Here is a 15,000-nt window from a genome sequence, read left to right as displayed (position 1 = left end):
AGCTTGCCAGTGATTAGTGATGTATATTTTCCTCCTTACAGCATTTGGCAGACGCCCTTATCAAGACTGACATCAGCGTCTCGATGTGTCCCAGACACCAGCAACCGACCAACTAATCGACTGTATCATTGACCTAGCTGGAAATATGTAATCAGTTCCAGACTGTTTGAAAATAGACATACAGTCAAGTGAAAAAATAAGTACACCCCATGGAAATTGTTGGGTTTTTTGACATATTTGAACAAGCAATCATTTGATCCTCTTTGAAACAGTTCCTATTAATAAAGGTGATACACTCTATCAAATGATATAAAATGAACATTTTGTAGTAATTTTCACAATTTAAATGAACAAAAAACAGATCAGTCACAAGGAAAAAGTAAGTATACCCCTACATTTATTACACCTTCAAATCAATAAAATTAGAATCGGGTGTTCAGGATTGGGTGCCAGTGAGTAGAACCTGCTTAGGGAGTTCAGGTGGATCCTGTCTTATTTATACCCCTCTCATATCTAGTGTCTGGTGTTCCCTTTACTATTGAGGTGTGTGGTGTCATCGTGGCAAGATCTAAATTATTCTGTAAGGCCTTCAGAAAACAGGTTGTGGATTCCTATATTTGGCTAGGGATTTAAAAAGATCTCCAAATTATTTGAAATACATTTTTCCTTTGTAATCAAAATAATCAAATGGTGCACATTTCAAACGACTGCCAAGAGCAGTGTCTGAGTGCATTTCAAAGTGCATGCTTCTATAGTCTGAAAGAGATTGCACAAATTGGACCTGCAGGAAAAAGCCTTTGCAAGACTACAGTTTGCCAATAAGCATATAGGAAAAGTACAGGTCTTTTGGATTAATGTGCTCTGGTCAGACGAATGATAGAGTTGTTTGGCCACAGTAACAGCAGACATGTTTGGTGCAGACCAAAGACAGCTTTTCAGGAGAAGCCCCTCATACCAACTGTGAAGCATGGTAGTGGAAATGTTATGGTTTGGGGTTGCTTCACTGCCTCAGGGACTGGACAGCTTGCATTCATTGATTCAACTACGAATTCTGCATCATATCAAAGAGTGCTTGAAGATAATGCGAGGCCATCTGTCCAAAAGTTGAAGTTGAACCAAAAGTGGACCTTTCACCAGGATAATGATCCTAACCACATTAGCAAGTCCACCAAGGAATGGCTCAAAAAGAAGAAAAAATTCCAGCAAGTCTGGTGGACAGTTATGCAAAACACCTACAAGAAGTTATTTCTGCTAAAGGGGGCAATTCTAGCTTCTGAGGCCAAGGGTGTACTTACTTTTGTCCACAGAAGAATATCACATATATTGATGTTTCTGTTGAATAAATGCTTGAAAAGCTAATTATCCTTGTGGTTTTGTTCAAGTATTTCAACTTTATTGATAGGCACTGTTTCAAAGATGATCAAATTGACCAAACATGTAAAAAAAAAAAAAAAAAATTAATAAATAAAAAGCCAACAATTTCCATGGGGTGTACTTATTTATAAAAAATTTTTTACATGACTGTATATAACATTTATAGCAGAGTTCTAGTTCTCCACCGCTAGACTTATGGATAAAGGTGATGCTATAATAACAGAGGCAAAAGCATCTGCTTTTCATAGCTTCTTTCATCATCTCATCTCTCAGTCATTTATAAGTATCATTAGCAAACAACGCTATTTAAAAAAAAAACAAACATTTGAAACAGCCTGTCGAGGTGCATGAGGTATGATTCTCAGGACATTTCTGGCTGAAAATAAATGCAGCGGAAGAGTGACAGCCTTTCTTAACCGGAAACAATGAAATCTGATCACAAGTAGTCACTGAAGATGCATTTATAATGCCAGGTGTTAACGGCGATGAGTTTCGGCTGTGCGCTTGAGATCGGATCACTCGCGATGGTTGTTCATGCCAGGTGTGACCAGGCCTATAGATACACTATGCTGTTTTCTTCTTCTACTGTTGATGCTGTGTGCAGCCAAGTTTATGTGATGTCACTTGCTGAACTCACAGTTGAGGAGACAATCTGAAGTTCCAGAGTAGGAATTCCAAATTTAGGTGGAATTTTTTTTTGGGGGGGTTTCCCTAGTCAGAGGTTACGACCTTTAGTTGGAATGTAACTTGTGTCACATTTTGGTGCTCAAAAGTGGAAGAAAACATGGTCACCTACTTTCCTGGCTTTTACTACAATTTTTTTTTCCATGTAATCAACAACAACACTGTGACACATACATTTTATAATAATCGTAACGGCACTAAAGACAATGTAACTTAAAAAACTCGCAGTTATTTAAAAAATAAATAAATATGCCTTAAAATAACAAACGAAAACAAACCAAACGGTAACAGGAGCGGCAGCAAAACACGCCGGCGTACCCTGTCACCGGAACCGGAAAAAGAGAGATCTTTTAGAGAATCAAGGCATTACATGGATTGGCTCCGCAATACTTATCTGGCTTATTAATCCCTTACACCCCAAATCGCAGACTGCGCTCCTCACAGTGTAATCTGTTAACTGTTCCATAAACACACCTAAAATCTATGGGTGACGGGGCTTTTTCTGTCTATGCTCCTTCACTTTGGAACTCTCTTCCTCCTGAACTCAGGGAAGCCCAGACTTTTGGCATTTTTAAAGCTCTTCTCAAGACACACTTTTTTAAACTTGCATTCGACTGCTGATGTCTTTTTAGATTGTTTTATAATTATTTTTATTATTAATGTTGTTGTTTTTGTTCTTATTAACTTTTATTTGTTATATATTTCTGTGGACTGTGATTTTATGTACAGCGCTTTGAGAAGCTGCTTTAAAGGTGCTTTATAAAATAAAGTTGTTTATTATTATTATTATTATTATCATTATTATTATTATTATTATTATAGTAGCACATGTATATTTTGGATACTACAATCTCATATTCGAAGTTGAAAAAGCTGAACACAAGTGACGATGATAACATTAGCCACACATGCTCACATGAGACAAGCTGCAAAGCGAGATGAGAGACTTGTCAGTGCTAATGTGAACGCAGGGTTACACGGCACTCGTGTCTGTTCGAGTTAGATCCTTTAACAGCTCTGGATTGTTTTGTGTCTCCTTTGTAAGCTGCTTTGGATAAAAGCAAAAGATTAAATGTAAAAATGTGCTCGTTGTGAGCTCTTCATATGCGAGTCATCGGTTCAGGAATGCTGAAAAATCTAATCAATCATAAATCAATACGGTGGGGATTATATACAGTGTAGGGCAGTGTCCCAGTGGCCTGCTTTATCCGCCTGTCTCCAGCCCTCTGTACTCTCGCGCTCTCTCTCTTTCTCGCTCTGTAATTCTGTCTCCCTTTTATTCTCTATCTCTCTCTTATTCGAATTATAATACAGATAACTTTATTAGCATGAATTGGCTGTTGCGAAAGTAATAAGTAGAAAATAAGTACAAGCCCAATTCCAAAAATGTTGGGATGCTGTGAAAAATGTAAATAATAACAGAATGCAATGATTTGCAAATCTCATAAAACCTATATGTTATTTACAATAGAACATAGAAAACATATCAAATGTTTAAACTGAGGAAATGTACCATTTTAAGGGGAAAAAAGGTCATTTTGAATTTGATGGCCGCAACACGTCTCGAAAAAGTTGGGGCGGGGCAACGAAAGGCTGGAAAAGTACATGTTGGTAAAAAGAAACAGCTGGAGGTTAACTGGCAACAGGTCAGTAACATGATTGGGTATAAAAATAATATCTTAGAGAGGCAGAGTCTCACAGAAGTAAAGATGGGCAGAGGTTCACCAATATATGAAAAACTGCGTCTACAATTTGTAGAAGAATTTCAGAATAATGTTCCTCAATGTAAAATTGTGAAGACTCTGAATATCTCATTGACTACAGTACATAACATCATAACATCAAGGGTGAAAAGCAAAGGGTGATCTTCGGGGCCTCAGGCAGCACTACATTTAAAAAACAGGCATGATTCTGTTATGGAAATCACTGCATGGCCTCAGAAACACCTCCAGAACTCATTGTCTGTGAACACTGTTCACAAATGCTGGTTAAAGCTCCATTATGCAAAGAAGAAGCCATATGTGAACATGATCCAGAAACACTGCAGTCTTTTCTGGGCCAAAGCTCATTTAAAATGGACTGAGGCAAAGTGGAAAACTGTTCTGTGGTCAGACAAATCGAAATTTGAAATGCCTCTAAACTATAGAGGACTAAAGAGGAGAGGGAGCATCCGGCTTTTTATCAGCACTCAGTTCAAAAGCCTGTGTCTCTGATGGTATGGGGGTGCATTAGTGCCTATGGAATGGGCAGCTTGCACATCTGGAAAGGCACCATCAATGCTGAAAGGTATATACAGGTTTTAGAGCAACATCTGCTTCCTTCCAGATTCCATCCCATCTTTATATCTGAGAGACTCTGCCTCTCTAAGACTCTTCTCATACCCAGTCATGTTACTGACCTGTTGCCATTTAACCTAATCAGTTGCAAAATGTTCCTTCAGCTGTTTCTTTTTAGTAGCACTTACTTTTCCAGCCTTTTGTTGCCCCCTTTTTCTGAGACGTGTTGCAGCCATCAAATTCAAAATTACCTTATTTTTTTCTTAAAATGGTACATTTCCTCAGTTGAAACATTTGATGTGTTTTCTATGTTCTATTGTGAATAACACATGGGTTTATGTGATTTTCAAATCATTGTATTCTGCTTTTATTCACATCTTACACAGTGTCCCAACTTTTTTGGAATTGATGTTGCAATAATGCTGATGGTACTTTGAGGGAGGGGGGACAAAATAGCTATTCTCTGTCTATCTGTCTAGCTTTGTATAAGTGATGAGAGGGGGGGGGGAGATTTGATTCTTAGATGCATCGCGATGTGGACGGTTCCAGAGCGCATGCTTCCGGGTTTCAATGACATTGACTTTGTTTACTTTTGACACGGGCATTTGTTATAATTTCTGTCCCGTCTCTGCCCCTGTATTGTCATTGGTTGTTCCCTTATGTGCCATCATTAGTCTCATCTGTTTTGTGTTCGCCCTTGATTATGTTTGTTATTTAAACCCTTTGTGTGTCTATATGCGGTGCGAAGTACTGCGTGAGTGTTACCACCGTACCAAGCATTTCCTCCTCGTTTGCGGTCCATAGTTTTGATCCTATTCTCGTCCTTGTTATTTGATTCTCCCTTAATCACGTTTATGCCTGTTTGCCGATCGCCTGACTCTTTGCCTGTTTTTGACCACGCCTGTGTTCCACGTTTTGGATTTGTCCGCCTGCCTCTCTACAATAAAGCTCTTCTCTTCACTTGCATCCGTCTCAGCCTCCATTACGTGCCACACATAACAGAGACACACGATAGTACGGGGGAACTGTCACAGTTCTAACACATTTGTGACAAGGCTCTGTTCTAGCTCGGTTTACACAAAAATGACAGACTTAAAAGCTGTCAAATTCGGGTACAAAGGAGTCATACAAAACTATTTTCAGAGGAGGGATCGCCACAGCAGTAATGGCGATTTGGCACACTTCCGGGTTATGCCGAATTAGTCAATAGAAAATAAAGATGCATTAAGATGCATCGATAATCATTTTATCATCACATTGCAGTCCTCTGAATCGTAATCGAATCGTGGGGTGCCTAGAGATTCCCACCCCTGATAAGTGAATTGTGTTTCTTTGTATTATCTGTAAAGCTGTGTATAATTTCACTGCAGTGTGAGTTAGCAGGATTTCCATAAGGGTCACTGCTTCCGGACTTCCACGGTGTGAATCTTAACTGCACTTGGCTGTCTTTGTGTGTGTGTGTGTGTGTGTGTGTGTGTGTGTGTGTACAGAAAAAGAGCTATTTTTGTCTGTAACAGTAGGGAAAGTGTTGTAGACACTGTGTAAAACAGCTGTGTGTTTAAAGTCTCCCTCTCATACCTCATACCCGTGCACTCTTTACCACAGCTGCACCAGCATTGTGCACCTACACACACTATTACATAGAAACACGTGGGTGTGTGTATGTGTGGGTGTCATCCACATAATTGTACATATTCTTGCAGTTGTGGCAGCATCTGCAGTCTGTTGCCATGCATGTGCAGTCTCTACAAAAATCTAGCTTTTGTCTGGACTACTTAAAGGGGCAGTTTGTCATTTTCGAGTCACTTGATGTGAATTCAAATGGTATTTTACTAGGATGTACGCCTTCGCGTTTACATAGGATGTGACCTGTAACAAATCTCACGATGGATTTGGTGCTGTTTACATGCCAAACAAATAAATTTGTTTATCACCTGCGTCTTCTGTCCTTCTTGAACCGTCACTGTGCTAATGTTTTAAATCGGTCACCTTAAACAATGTCAGAGCAAAATCCTCCTTTTTTTTTTCTGTGGAACGTATCAGCTGTTTACACACGTACCCTTCAGATAACTTCTAGAAACCTGTACTAGAGCTTGTTCTGGTCGATTGCCATGTTAGGATTCATTTGCATTCATAGTTAAAACTTTACATGGAATTCCTGTATAAAGCATACAGGTGTGAAAGGCGTTGTTCTTTGCACACCCGCTCTCATAAAACTATGTACGTCTTTGCGGTTGCCTTGTAGCTAAAAGAGCTGAGTATGTCAATACTGGCTGGGGGTGGAGCTAATTTCAGGGCCAGAAACGATAAACAAAAGCCTGAACCTAAAAAAAAATCTAGCCTGATCTATTGTATGGCAACATTGTAGAACATACTTTTCCTGTGGTCTGCTTACAACTAGATGATTATTATTGGTCAAGAATTTTATTTATTTATTTATTTTAAATTACAAACTGCACCTTTAAATATGTTTTGTAACTCATTCTTACACTTACAAGAGCGCTGCAATGAAAGGAAGAGAGTAAAGTGTTTCTTCCACTTTCCAGCAATCCCATCTTCAATCCCATCTGCTTGACACGCGGAGAGAGGGAGAGAGAGAGAGAGAGTGCATAGCGAGGAGGATGGGAGGGAGAGAGGGACTGGGGAGGAGGGCGAGTGGAGACAGGGAGGATAGAGGAGAGAGGGACTGGGGAGGAGGGCGAGTGGAGACAGGGAGGATAGAGGAGAGAGGGGTGACGGCCATGGGGGAGGGGCTGTTTAGAAAAAATGGAGAGGCAGAGGCCTACAGCGGGGGTTGGGCTTAGGAGCTCTGTGAATGTATGTATGGGTGTGTGTGTGTGTGCGTGTGTGTGTGTATGTATGTGTGTGTGAGAGAGAGAGAGCGAGAGAGAGAGAGCTCAGCTCCTTTCTTTGTTTGACTGGTGAATGGAGAAAAGCCAGAAAGAAAGAGAGCATGTGTATGTGTGTGTGAGAGAGAGGGGGAGTGAGAGAGGCAGAAGAAGGGAAAGAAAGAGAGGAGAGAGAGAGCCTGTGTGTTGTGTGTATTTATGATTTGTTTGCATTCAGGTGGAATTTCACCTCTGGACTGTCAGCTTTCACATGTTTTTATGTGTTGCTGTGTGCATGCGTGCGTGCGTGCATGTGTGTGTGTAAGGGGGCAGGTAGAGAAGCCTGCTGCTGGTTTAAAGGGAAAACAGGAGCACAGATTTGCTGAGCTGGACTGTGTGCGAGTTGCGACTCCCCAAACACGCTGTGGAATTAGTGCGCCTGTGTGAACAGGGACTGGACATTTAAATCCACGGTAAGCCACGCTGCCTTTCTGTCGCTCGCTCTCTCTCTCCTGTTGTGGTTCTCTTTACACCACTTGTTCGTGCAGTGTCATTTATTTATTTTTTTGCCTTCAAACAAAGCAAGCATGACTCAAGCAAAGTCAGCAAATCTGGAAGAGCCAGAAAGCCGGGGAGAGAGAAAAGTTGGAGTCGGCTTTTCAGGATTAATGCTGCACAAAGGAAGCTTGTAGTGCAGGCTGTTCTGGTTAGATGGACTGTCACACGTTTTACTCGCTTCTCTGTTAAGCTCTCCTTTTTCTTCTTCTCGCTTTTCTTTCTTTTTATGCAGACTGCATGATTGCTTTGCTGCACAGGTTGGTTCTTGATTAACCTTTTGCCTGTTTTTGAATTTTTTTTTTTATTTGTTTGTTTGTTTGCTCACTTTTTATTTTTGGTCAGTAAATGAAGCAGGAAGTGGAAATACATTTGTTCTTTGGACTGTGGGATAATCGGTGTGAACCTTAGCACTCAGCTGACTATTGTTAGCCACAGATTATGTGTATGTGTGTGTGTGTTGTATGTGTGCTCTGGCTCCAGTGTGCATGTTTGTGGTTTGTATGTGCGTGTGTATATGTGCTTGGCATTGCCTGTGTCGTTTACCGGCATCCTGGAGTGTTCTGGTTAATCAAGGGAGTGTGTTTGTGTGTGCGTGAGGAGATGAACACTTGTGCCAGGGACATGGGTGTGTAAGTCATGTCTTCACCTCAGTAAATCAATCCACTTAAGCAAGTGAAGAAAAAACAACAACAGCAGAATGTTTCACATCGGTGTCATTATCAGTTGTAACGCGATCCGCACACACACGCATACACACCTACATCACAAATCTCTGAACTCTGTGTTAGTATGCCATTAGCCCCCCCACACCCACCCCCAGGGAATTGTCCTGCTAAACTGCCCCCTCTTTCACTGATCACTTCATTCATTTATTCATTCATTCATTATCTCCAGAAGAACATCCTCGATTACTCCCCCTCCACAGTCTCTCTCGCCTTTCTCTTGTAATCTCTCTCACTCTCAGTTTTCGTGTTGGCTCCCTTCTCATTCTCACAGTAGCTAATAACAGACCGGCGCGTGTGTGTCTGTTCCGAAAACAGATCTGATGTAGCGTGGCAAGTGCCGGCTCCTATCAGTGTGTGTGTGTGTGTGTGTGTGTGTGTGTGTGTGTGTGTGTAGCCTTCAGGCCAATTTTGCTTTTAACCTACATTCTCGTTTGATAGAAGCGTTACCGGCTAGTCCCGTCTGACTACTGTTCCTACCTTCTCAGTTGTAATATCACTTTTCTGCAGATGATATGAGGACTGAAATGTGGGTCATGTTGATGATATTAAGGGAATACACAGTGGTTAAAAGCGAGACAAGGCCTTGTATAGTACCTCTTGTTTCTGTCTTTGATGGGCGTCTCTTCCTCTGCAGATGTGCACACACAGAAAGGTGTGTGTGTGTGTTTGTGTCTGCACTCATGCCCCTCAGGCCCAGCCTGGTTGCCTGAAGTAAGGATTGTGCATTCAGTGGAATGGAGAGAGTTGGTTGGGGGTGGGGAGAGAGAGGGAGGGGGGGGTGATTGAGTGTGCTGCTGGAGAAGAAAAGGAGACATGAGAGACAGAGAGAGAGAGAGAGAGAGAGAACGAGCATGGGGGAGGGGTGGTGTTGCTTGCTTGGCTGGTGTTGTGTTCTTTGGGTGAAGGAGTGAAGGGGAATAGGGGGAGGGAGGAACAGGCAGACACACTTCGTTTAAACATCAGGGAGACGGGGACTTGCATGGGCGAGCGCATAGATTTAAACCCCACAGAGGAGAAAGGACAGATCACTGAGAAATGCCATCCCTTTTTTCTGAGGTCATATGGTGGGAGAGTGAAAGAGAGAAGCTGCTGAGGGTGCACATGAGTCCTGTGACAGACAGGGCTTTTATTTGTTTAGGTTAGTTCTTGGAAAGCCATACTCTCTCCAGCAGGCATGCGCGCACACACACACACACACACACACACACACACACACACACACACACACACACACACACACACACACACACATCCTCCCACTTGTACTCACATATCATTATCATTACCATGTAACCTGATCGCTCAGATCCACACCTGTGTTTCCTGCCCCTCCCAGGTCCACTGAGGATAGAGTAATACACAGTGGGGGTTGGGGGTTATGGCAAAAAGATCATGTAACGATACATGAGATTAATACGCGCACACACACACACACACACACCCTACAAACAGCAGCGCCATGATTTGAAATAAAGGTCGATCCATTTTTATCGAACATCTGCATATATACCCATTTCAGTGCACAAAATTTGATTTCAGCATCCAATTAGCTACTTGTTACTGTATGGACAAAGTTATTTCATGGAGAAAGTTTAAGTATCGCATGCATTATCCACCCCAAGTACACGGTGCTCACTCAGATCAGTACGTGTGTGTATGCATGTGATTTCACCAGTGAGAGAAAGGTTAAAGTTGAATTCTTATTTTGATGCTGCATGTTTGTGGAACATCCCCCAGCTGCCTTCTGAGCCTAGCACTAAAATAACTGACAGAAATGGACAGAAATTGCCTGATCCTAGTACAGCCATAACCAGAAGAGGTTTAGAGGTTGAATGCCACTTTCAAAAACTACTAGGTTCAGAAAACACATGCTGTTGTGGTTGCAGCTTGGAGTTTTGTCATGTCTCTAATTCTCCACTGCCGCCCTTTGATCTGCCTCCATGTGTTCTTTTCCCTCGCCTCCCTTTTTGCTCACCTCTTCAGAGTCCTCCTTTTGTTTGTAGGTTCTGTACTTCAGCTTGTCTGACAAGCTCAAAAAAGCAATTTTCTGGTGTGTGTGTGTGTGTGTGTGTGTGTTTCTATATCGCTGTCAGGCTTCAGTTTTTCCTTTTTCTGACGTAACATCCCACCGGAGAAGACAAACAAAACTTACACACAGCTCCCACGTTCAATATCGTCATACGCGCCAACCATATCACGTCACACACACACCACACCAACCGACCTTCTTATTAAACTAAACGCTTCCAGTATTGAACTCCTCCGAAAGGCGCTCCTGTCTTGATGCATTCTGGGTCGTGACCCTTGTGTGACCTGACTGACCCATCATGGATGTGCATCTCGAATTACTGAAATGGAGTCATGGGATTGAACCTATTGGGTTACACTATTGATGGGGGAAGGGCGGATGGCATCATGCCAATCGATGAGAGATTTGAGACCAATGTATTTTGTGTGTGTGTAGCAGGCTTCTCTGCTACTTCTTTCTCTTTCATACTGTTTTCTTCTTTCTCTCTCTGTCTCTGACTGTCTCATCCTGTCTGCTGTAACTCTCTCCATATGCTGCTGTTTAGTCCAGTATTAAACTCAGCTCTCACCTCTTATGTAAGGAGTGTGTGTCTGTGTGTGCATATGTGGGTGGTGCAGGTATGTAGTGTGATAAGGGCAGGAGCATGTATGCCGTAAGCAGGATAGAATTTTCTGCAGAAAAGTGTTGGAGCATTTAATGGTCGCTTTGTCTCCGCTTCCCATCCTCGGGGATTTCCCAATGTTGCTGATCTTGTGAGTCTGAAAAAGAAAAAACATAACTTTTTTTTTCTTTTTCTTTTTTTTTTTTTTTTAAAAAAAAGCAAATTTATTATTTATTTATTCTAATTTCTTCCACCATGTATGTGGCAACAAGCAACAAAACAATTTAGGCAATAATATCATGTCATGTTTCACCCCCCTCCCCACCTCCACCCCTCGTCCATCCTCAGCTATCATCAGGCAGAGATGCTGAGCTAGCTCAGTCTCACAACTCAATCAAATTTTGTGCATTGTTTCAAACTGAGTATAAAAAATGACATTTATAGGGAAGAAATCGGTACAAATGAAGATTCGAGAGAGTCAAAGGGCAGGAATGATCAGGAAGCGGGGCAGGGAGCATGTAGATACTACACATTTAACTTCATAGATAAAATGTCAGGATCCAGTGGTGTATGGGACCTCGTTTTTCTGTGGTGTGCGTGTGTGTGCGTGGTACGGGTAATTTTGATAAGTGACCTCCCTCAGGGCCTGAGCAGGTGTGAGATTTTGAGTCATGAGGTGTGTGTGCGCGTGTTTTATTGGAGGGGGGGATAGTTCAGTGGCATTGCATTACGTTTCTCCCATTTGTTTTGTGGAGCAGTATCAGTAGCAGGTGTGTGTGTGTGTGTGTGTGTGTGTGTGTGTGTGTGTGTGCGCATGCACGCTGGTTTGTTTGGGATGTTTATATGTAGCCATTTGCTTGCAGCTATAGTGGTGCCCCCCGCTGGGTGTGTACATGTGTGTGCGTGTGTGTATGTGCTCTTGGGGAGTGTTAAATAGAACAGCAGTGTGATTTCACACCCTCCTCCTCCTCCTCTCTCTCCCTCTCACTCGTTCGTCCCATCCCCCTCTCCCAGCAGTCCACAGTAGCTCTGTGCATCTGTGTCATGTCATTGGGTTCTGCTGTCCTAGAGTAACCCTCCCCCTCTTGCTCATACACACACACACACACACACACACATACACACAGTCTCTGCTTCTGTCTCGCTCTCCCTCACGATCTCCACGTATTTCTCTCCTTCATTGTGTTTGTGTCAATGGCTCATTCGTTCTCCTGCCATCTCTTTCCTTTAAACCCCAAGCTACATAGGTTTTTTATTTTAATTCTAGATCGAATCTAGATCGCACATACATACACTTGTCTCTTTTGCAGTCATGAGCAAAAAAATATACGTGCATGTGTTCATTGCCTTTTTCTCTGTCCTGCGTCAGGCTCCTCCCCCAGGAAGAGACAGGTGTATAATAGTAGATCATTCTGCCTTGCTCCAGCCTACACAAACATACACACCATTACGTGCGCATGCGCGCGCACACACACTCACACAAATGAGGCAGGGCAGTAGTAGGACTGGACTGTTGGCATTGTGTGTTAGAAGTAGAACAGGTCAGGTTAGGTGTATGTTTGTGTACACTGGCACGATCAGTCTGTTTTTCATCCCCGTAACCCAGTTCTGCAAACGAAAGAGCTTCGAGAAGCAGATAGAGAGTGTGTGCCTTAGTTAACACTGTCATTTTTGGACCGATTTTGAGAAATCTCACCCTGTAAAAAATTTTTTAGGTGTGAGTTAAGACGGCATAATGTGACGTGATCGCCAGAGACCAGTTTAGTGCTGCCATGATTAAAGAAGCCAATGACAAAGTTTTGTCAGAAATTGTACCTGTTGCGATGATGCTCATCTTAAACCCACTAATACACAGAACTCATAACTTTTGATGACACCGATATGGTGGTGGTGGTGATGAAAAAAGTAAATGAAACGCAGGATTTAAAAGAAGAGCATTTTGTTTTGTCTCGCACTAGGACAAAAATGCCTCAAGTACCTTTCTTTTCCCCAGATTTCTCTTCCTCACCATTTACAAGGTGTTTTCTGTAGGTACAACATTCCCACTATTATCCAGAGGCCTAATTTTCTGCACAAGCCCGGCTCACCCTGACTGATGAGCATAAAAGATTTAACAGTTTTAATAAACTCCGGCCTATTGTTAGATGATCTTCATCATATAATCTGACACAGGGAACACGTTTATCTGTTATAAGATACTGTTAGGATTTTATTAGGATCTTCTTCAATAGCATACCAAGTAATAATGGCATGCTTACCATGTGCACAGGGTGTCTGAACCTTGACCTTCACACCATTTCCTTCTGTTTTGGTGCTATTTGAATATTTGATGACTCAGCTGACTACGATATCCACTGCACTGCAACATGGACCATAAAACACCATGTCTCGCATGCTAAAGTGTCACACGTATACTATATAAAGTAGCCCAAACATGAATTTAAAGTATCTAATACAGAACACAGTATCGCAATGGGATCTTGGAATTATGATCACCTGACAATCATACATCGGATAATAAAAGATGTATTCTCAAATGTATGCATTATGGTGGATTAAATCTGACGGTACGTTTACACGACAATGAAGTACTGAAAACGGAAAAGTGTTTCCTTTGCAGTTTTGAAAAGTTTTGTGTACAGGTGACAACATCGTCAAAACGATCCCCGTTCACACGGATCCGCGAAAACGACTAAAAACGCTGTATTATGCATGCCAGGCCAGTAGATGGCGAGGTCACTTTGTAAAGAAACACTACGCGCCTGCGCTCATAAGCATTCATGTCAGCATATCCACCATATTGATCCGGGCAAGACTGCCCTATAAACAAATACAAGTAAGTGGAGGGGGGGACTGTGGTTTTCTGGATAAAAACCACAATAACGTTTACATTTCTCAAAAGATTTCAGTGGTTTATGATCTACATGGAGTACAAAAAGTAGTTCTGTCTCCAGTTACTTATAATCTCGATAGTTAGACTTGGAAAATTATTCATTGTGAAAACTCACGCTTGTCAAGCATAGATTCTGCTTATTTTTATTAGTTAATAAATCCTGACACGTACCTAATGTAATATAATTTGAAGTACATAAAATGCGCATAAAGATTTTTTTCATTGTTGAAATTGAGATTTTTCTGTCTTCAACCCCATCTTTTAGCTTTTCTTGTGCTCCAGGTCAGAGTTCTGTTAACAAAACTCGCTCATTTTCAGATACTGAAAAAAAACCCACAAAATCGTGCATTTTTCAGTAATAATTGAACATCACTGTACCAAAATGGAACAAAATCAGCATATACAAATCAAACAGTGAGACACTGGCAGTCAGTCTGCTTTTTATATTTCATTAGCAATAAAAGGATACAGATATTCTCCAAAACAGACAGTTCCAAAGATCGTTATGAGGTTTTGAAAACCCCTCGTCGGCGTAGATGTGGGTTAATACTATGGCGTATGTAACAAATGCATCTCCGCTGGTTGTAGTAGTGATGCAGTAAATCTACACTTTGCTGGAGAAGCGTCAATAAACTCAAAATCACGAGCAGCACACACACTGTCCCGTAGTCCGACATTGTAGTTTTGAATGTCTCACGTGTCGGTTTGAAATACTCACGTGCATGCCTATAGACTGAACACGTTCTACGTGTGCGCATGACGTCATCGTTTTCACAAATTCTCATTTTTGTACGTTTACACGGAGACGATAACGGCATCGTTTTCAAAAACTTGCACTTTTAAACCTGTTTTCAAAAGTTTGCGTTTTCAGGGCATGAAAAGTTTTCTGTTTTTAGTCGAAAACGTTGTCGTTTTAAACTGCCCCTAAATGTGTTCTAAAGGCCCTGATACACCAAGCAGAAGTTGGGCGTTGAACATCAGGGCCTGTAGTATTGAGTTGGTGCCTATCAGCTCTCGTCAGCGCAGAAACTG

The 15,000-nt window shown here is 41.8% G+C and overlaps 1 protein-coding gene across 3 annotated transcripts in view; it reads left to right on the top strand.

The window, feature by feature from the left end:
* Positions 1-15,000, top strand: part of kdm6ba (lysine (K)-specific demethylase 6B, a) — a 92,308-nt gene that overhangs the window by 42,764 nt on the left and 34,544 nt on the right. The window contains exon 1 of one of the 3 annotated variants that reach the window (XM_017472049.3): positions 7,121-7,635. The exons of the other annotated variants lie outside the window; for them this stretch is intronic. The gene's annotated coding sequence lies outside the window, so the exon portion shown is untranslated. Of the gene's footprint in view, positions 1-7,120; positions 7,636-15,000 lie in introns of those variants that run through there. 3 annotated transcript variants of the gene reach the window in all.

The sequence above is a fragment of the Ictalurus punctatus genome, chromosome 7, assembly GCF_001660625.3.
Source record: "Ictalurus punctatus breed USDA103 chromosome 7, Coco_2.0, whole genome shotgun sequence".
NCBI lineage: Eukaryota > Metazoa > Chordata > Actinopteri > Siluriformes > Ictaluridae > Ictalurus > Ictalurus punctatus.
Note: the sequence above shows the minus strand (reverse complement) of the source record. Positions and strands in the feature narration are given on the sequence as shown.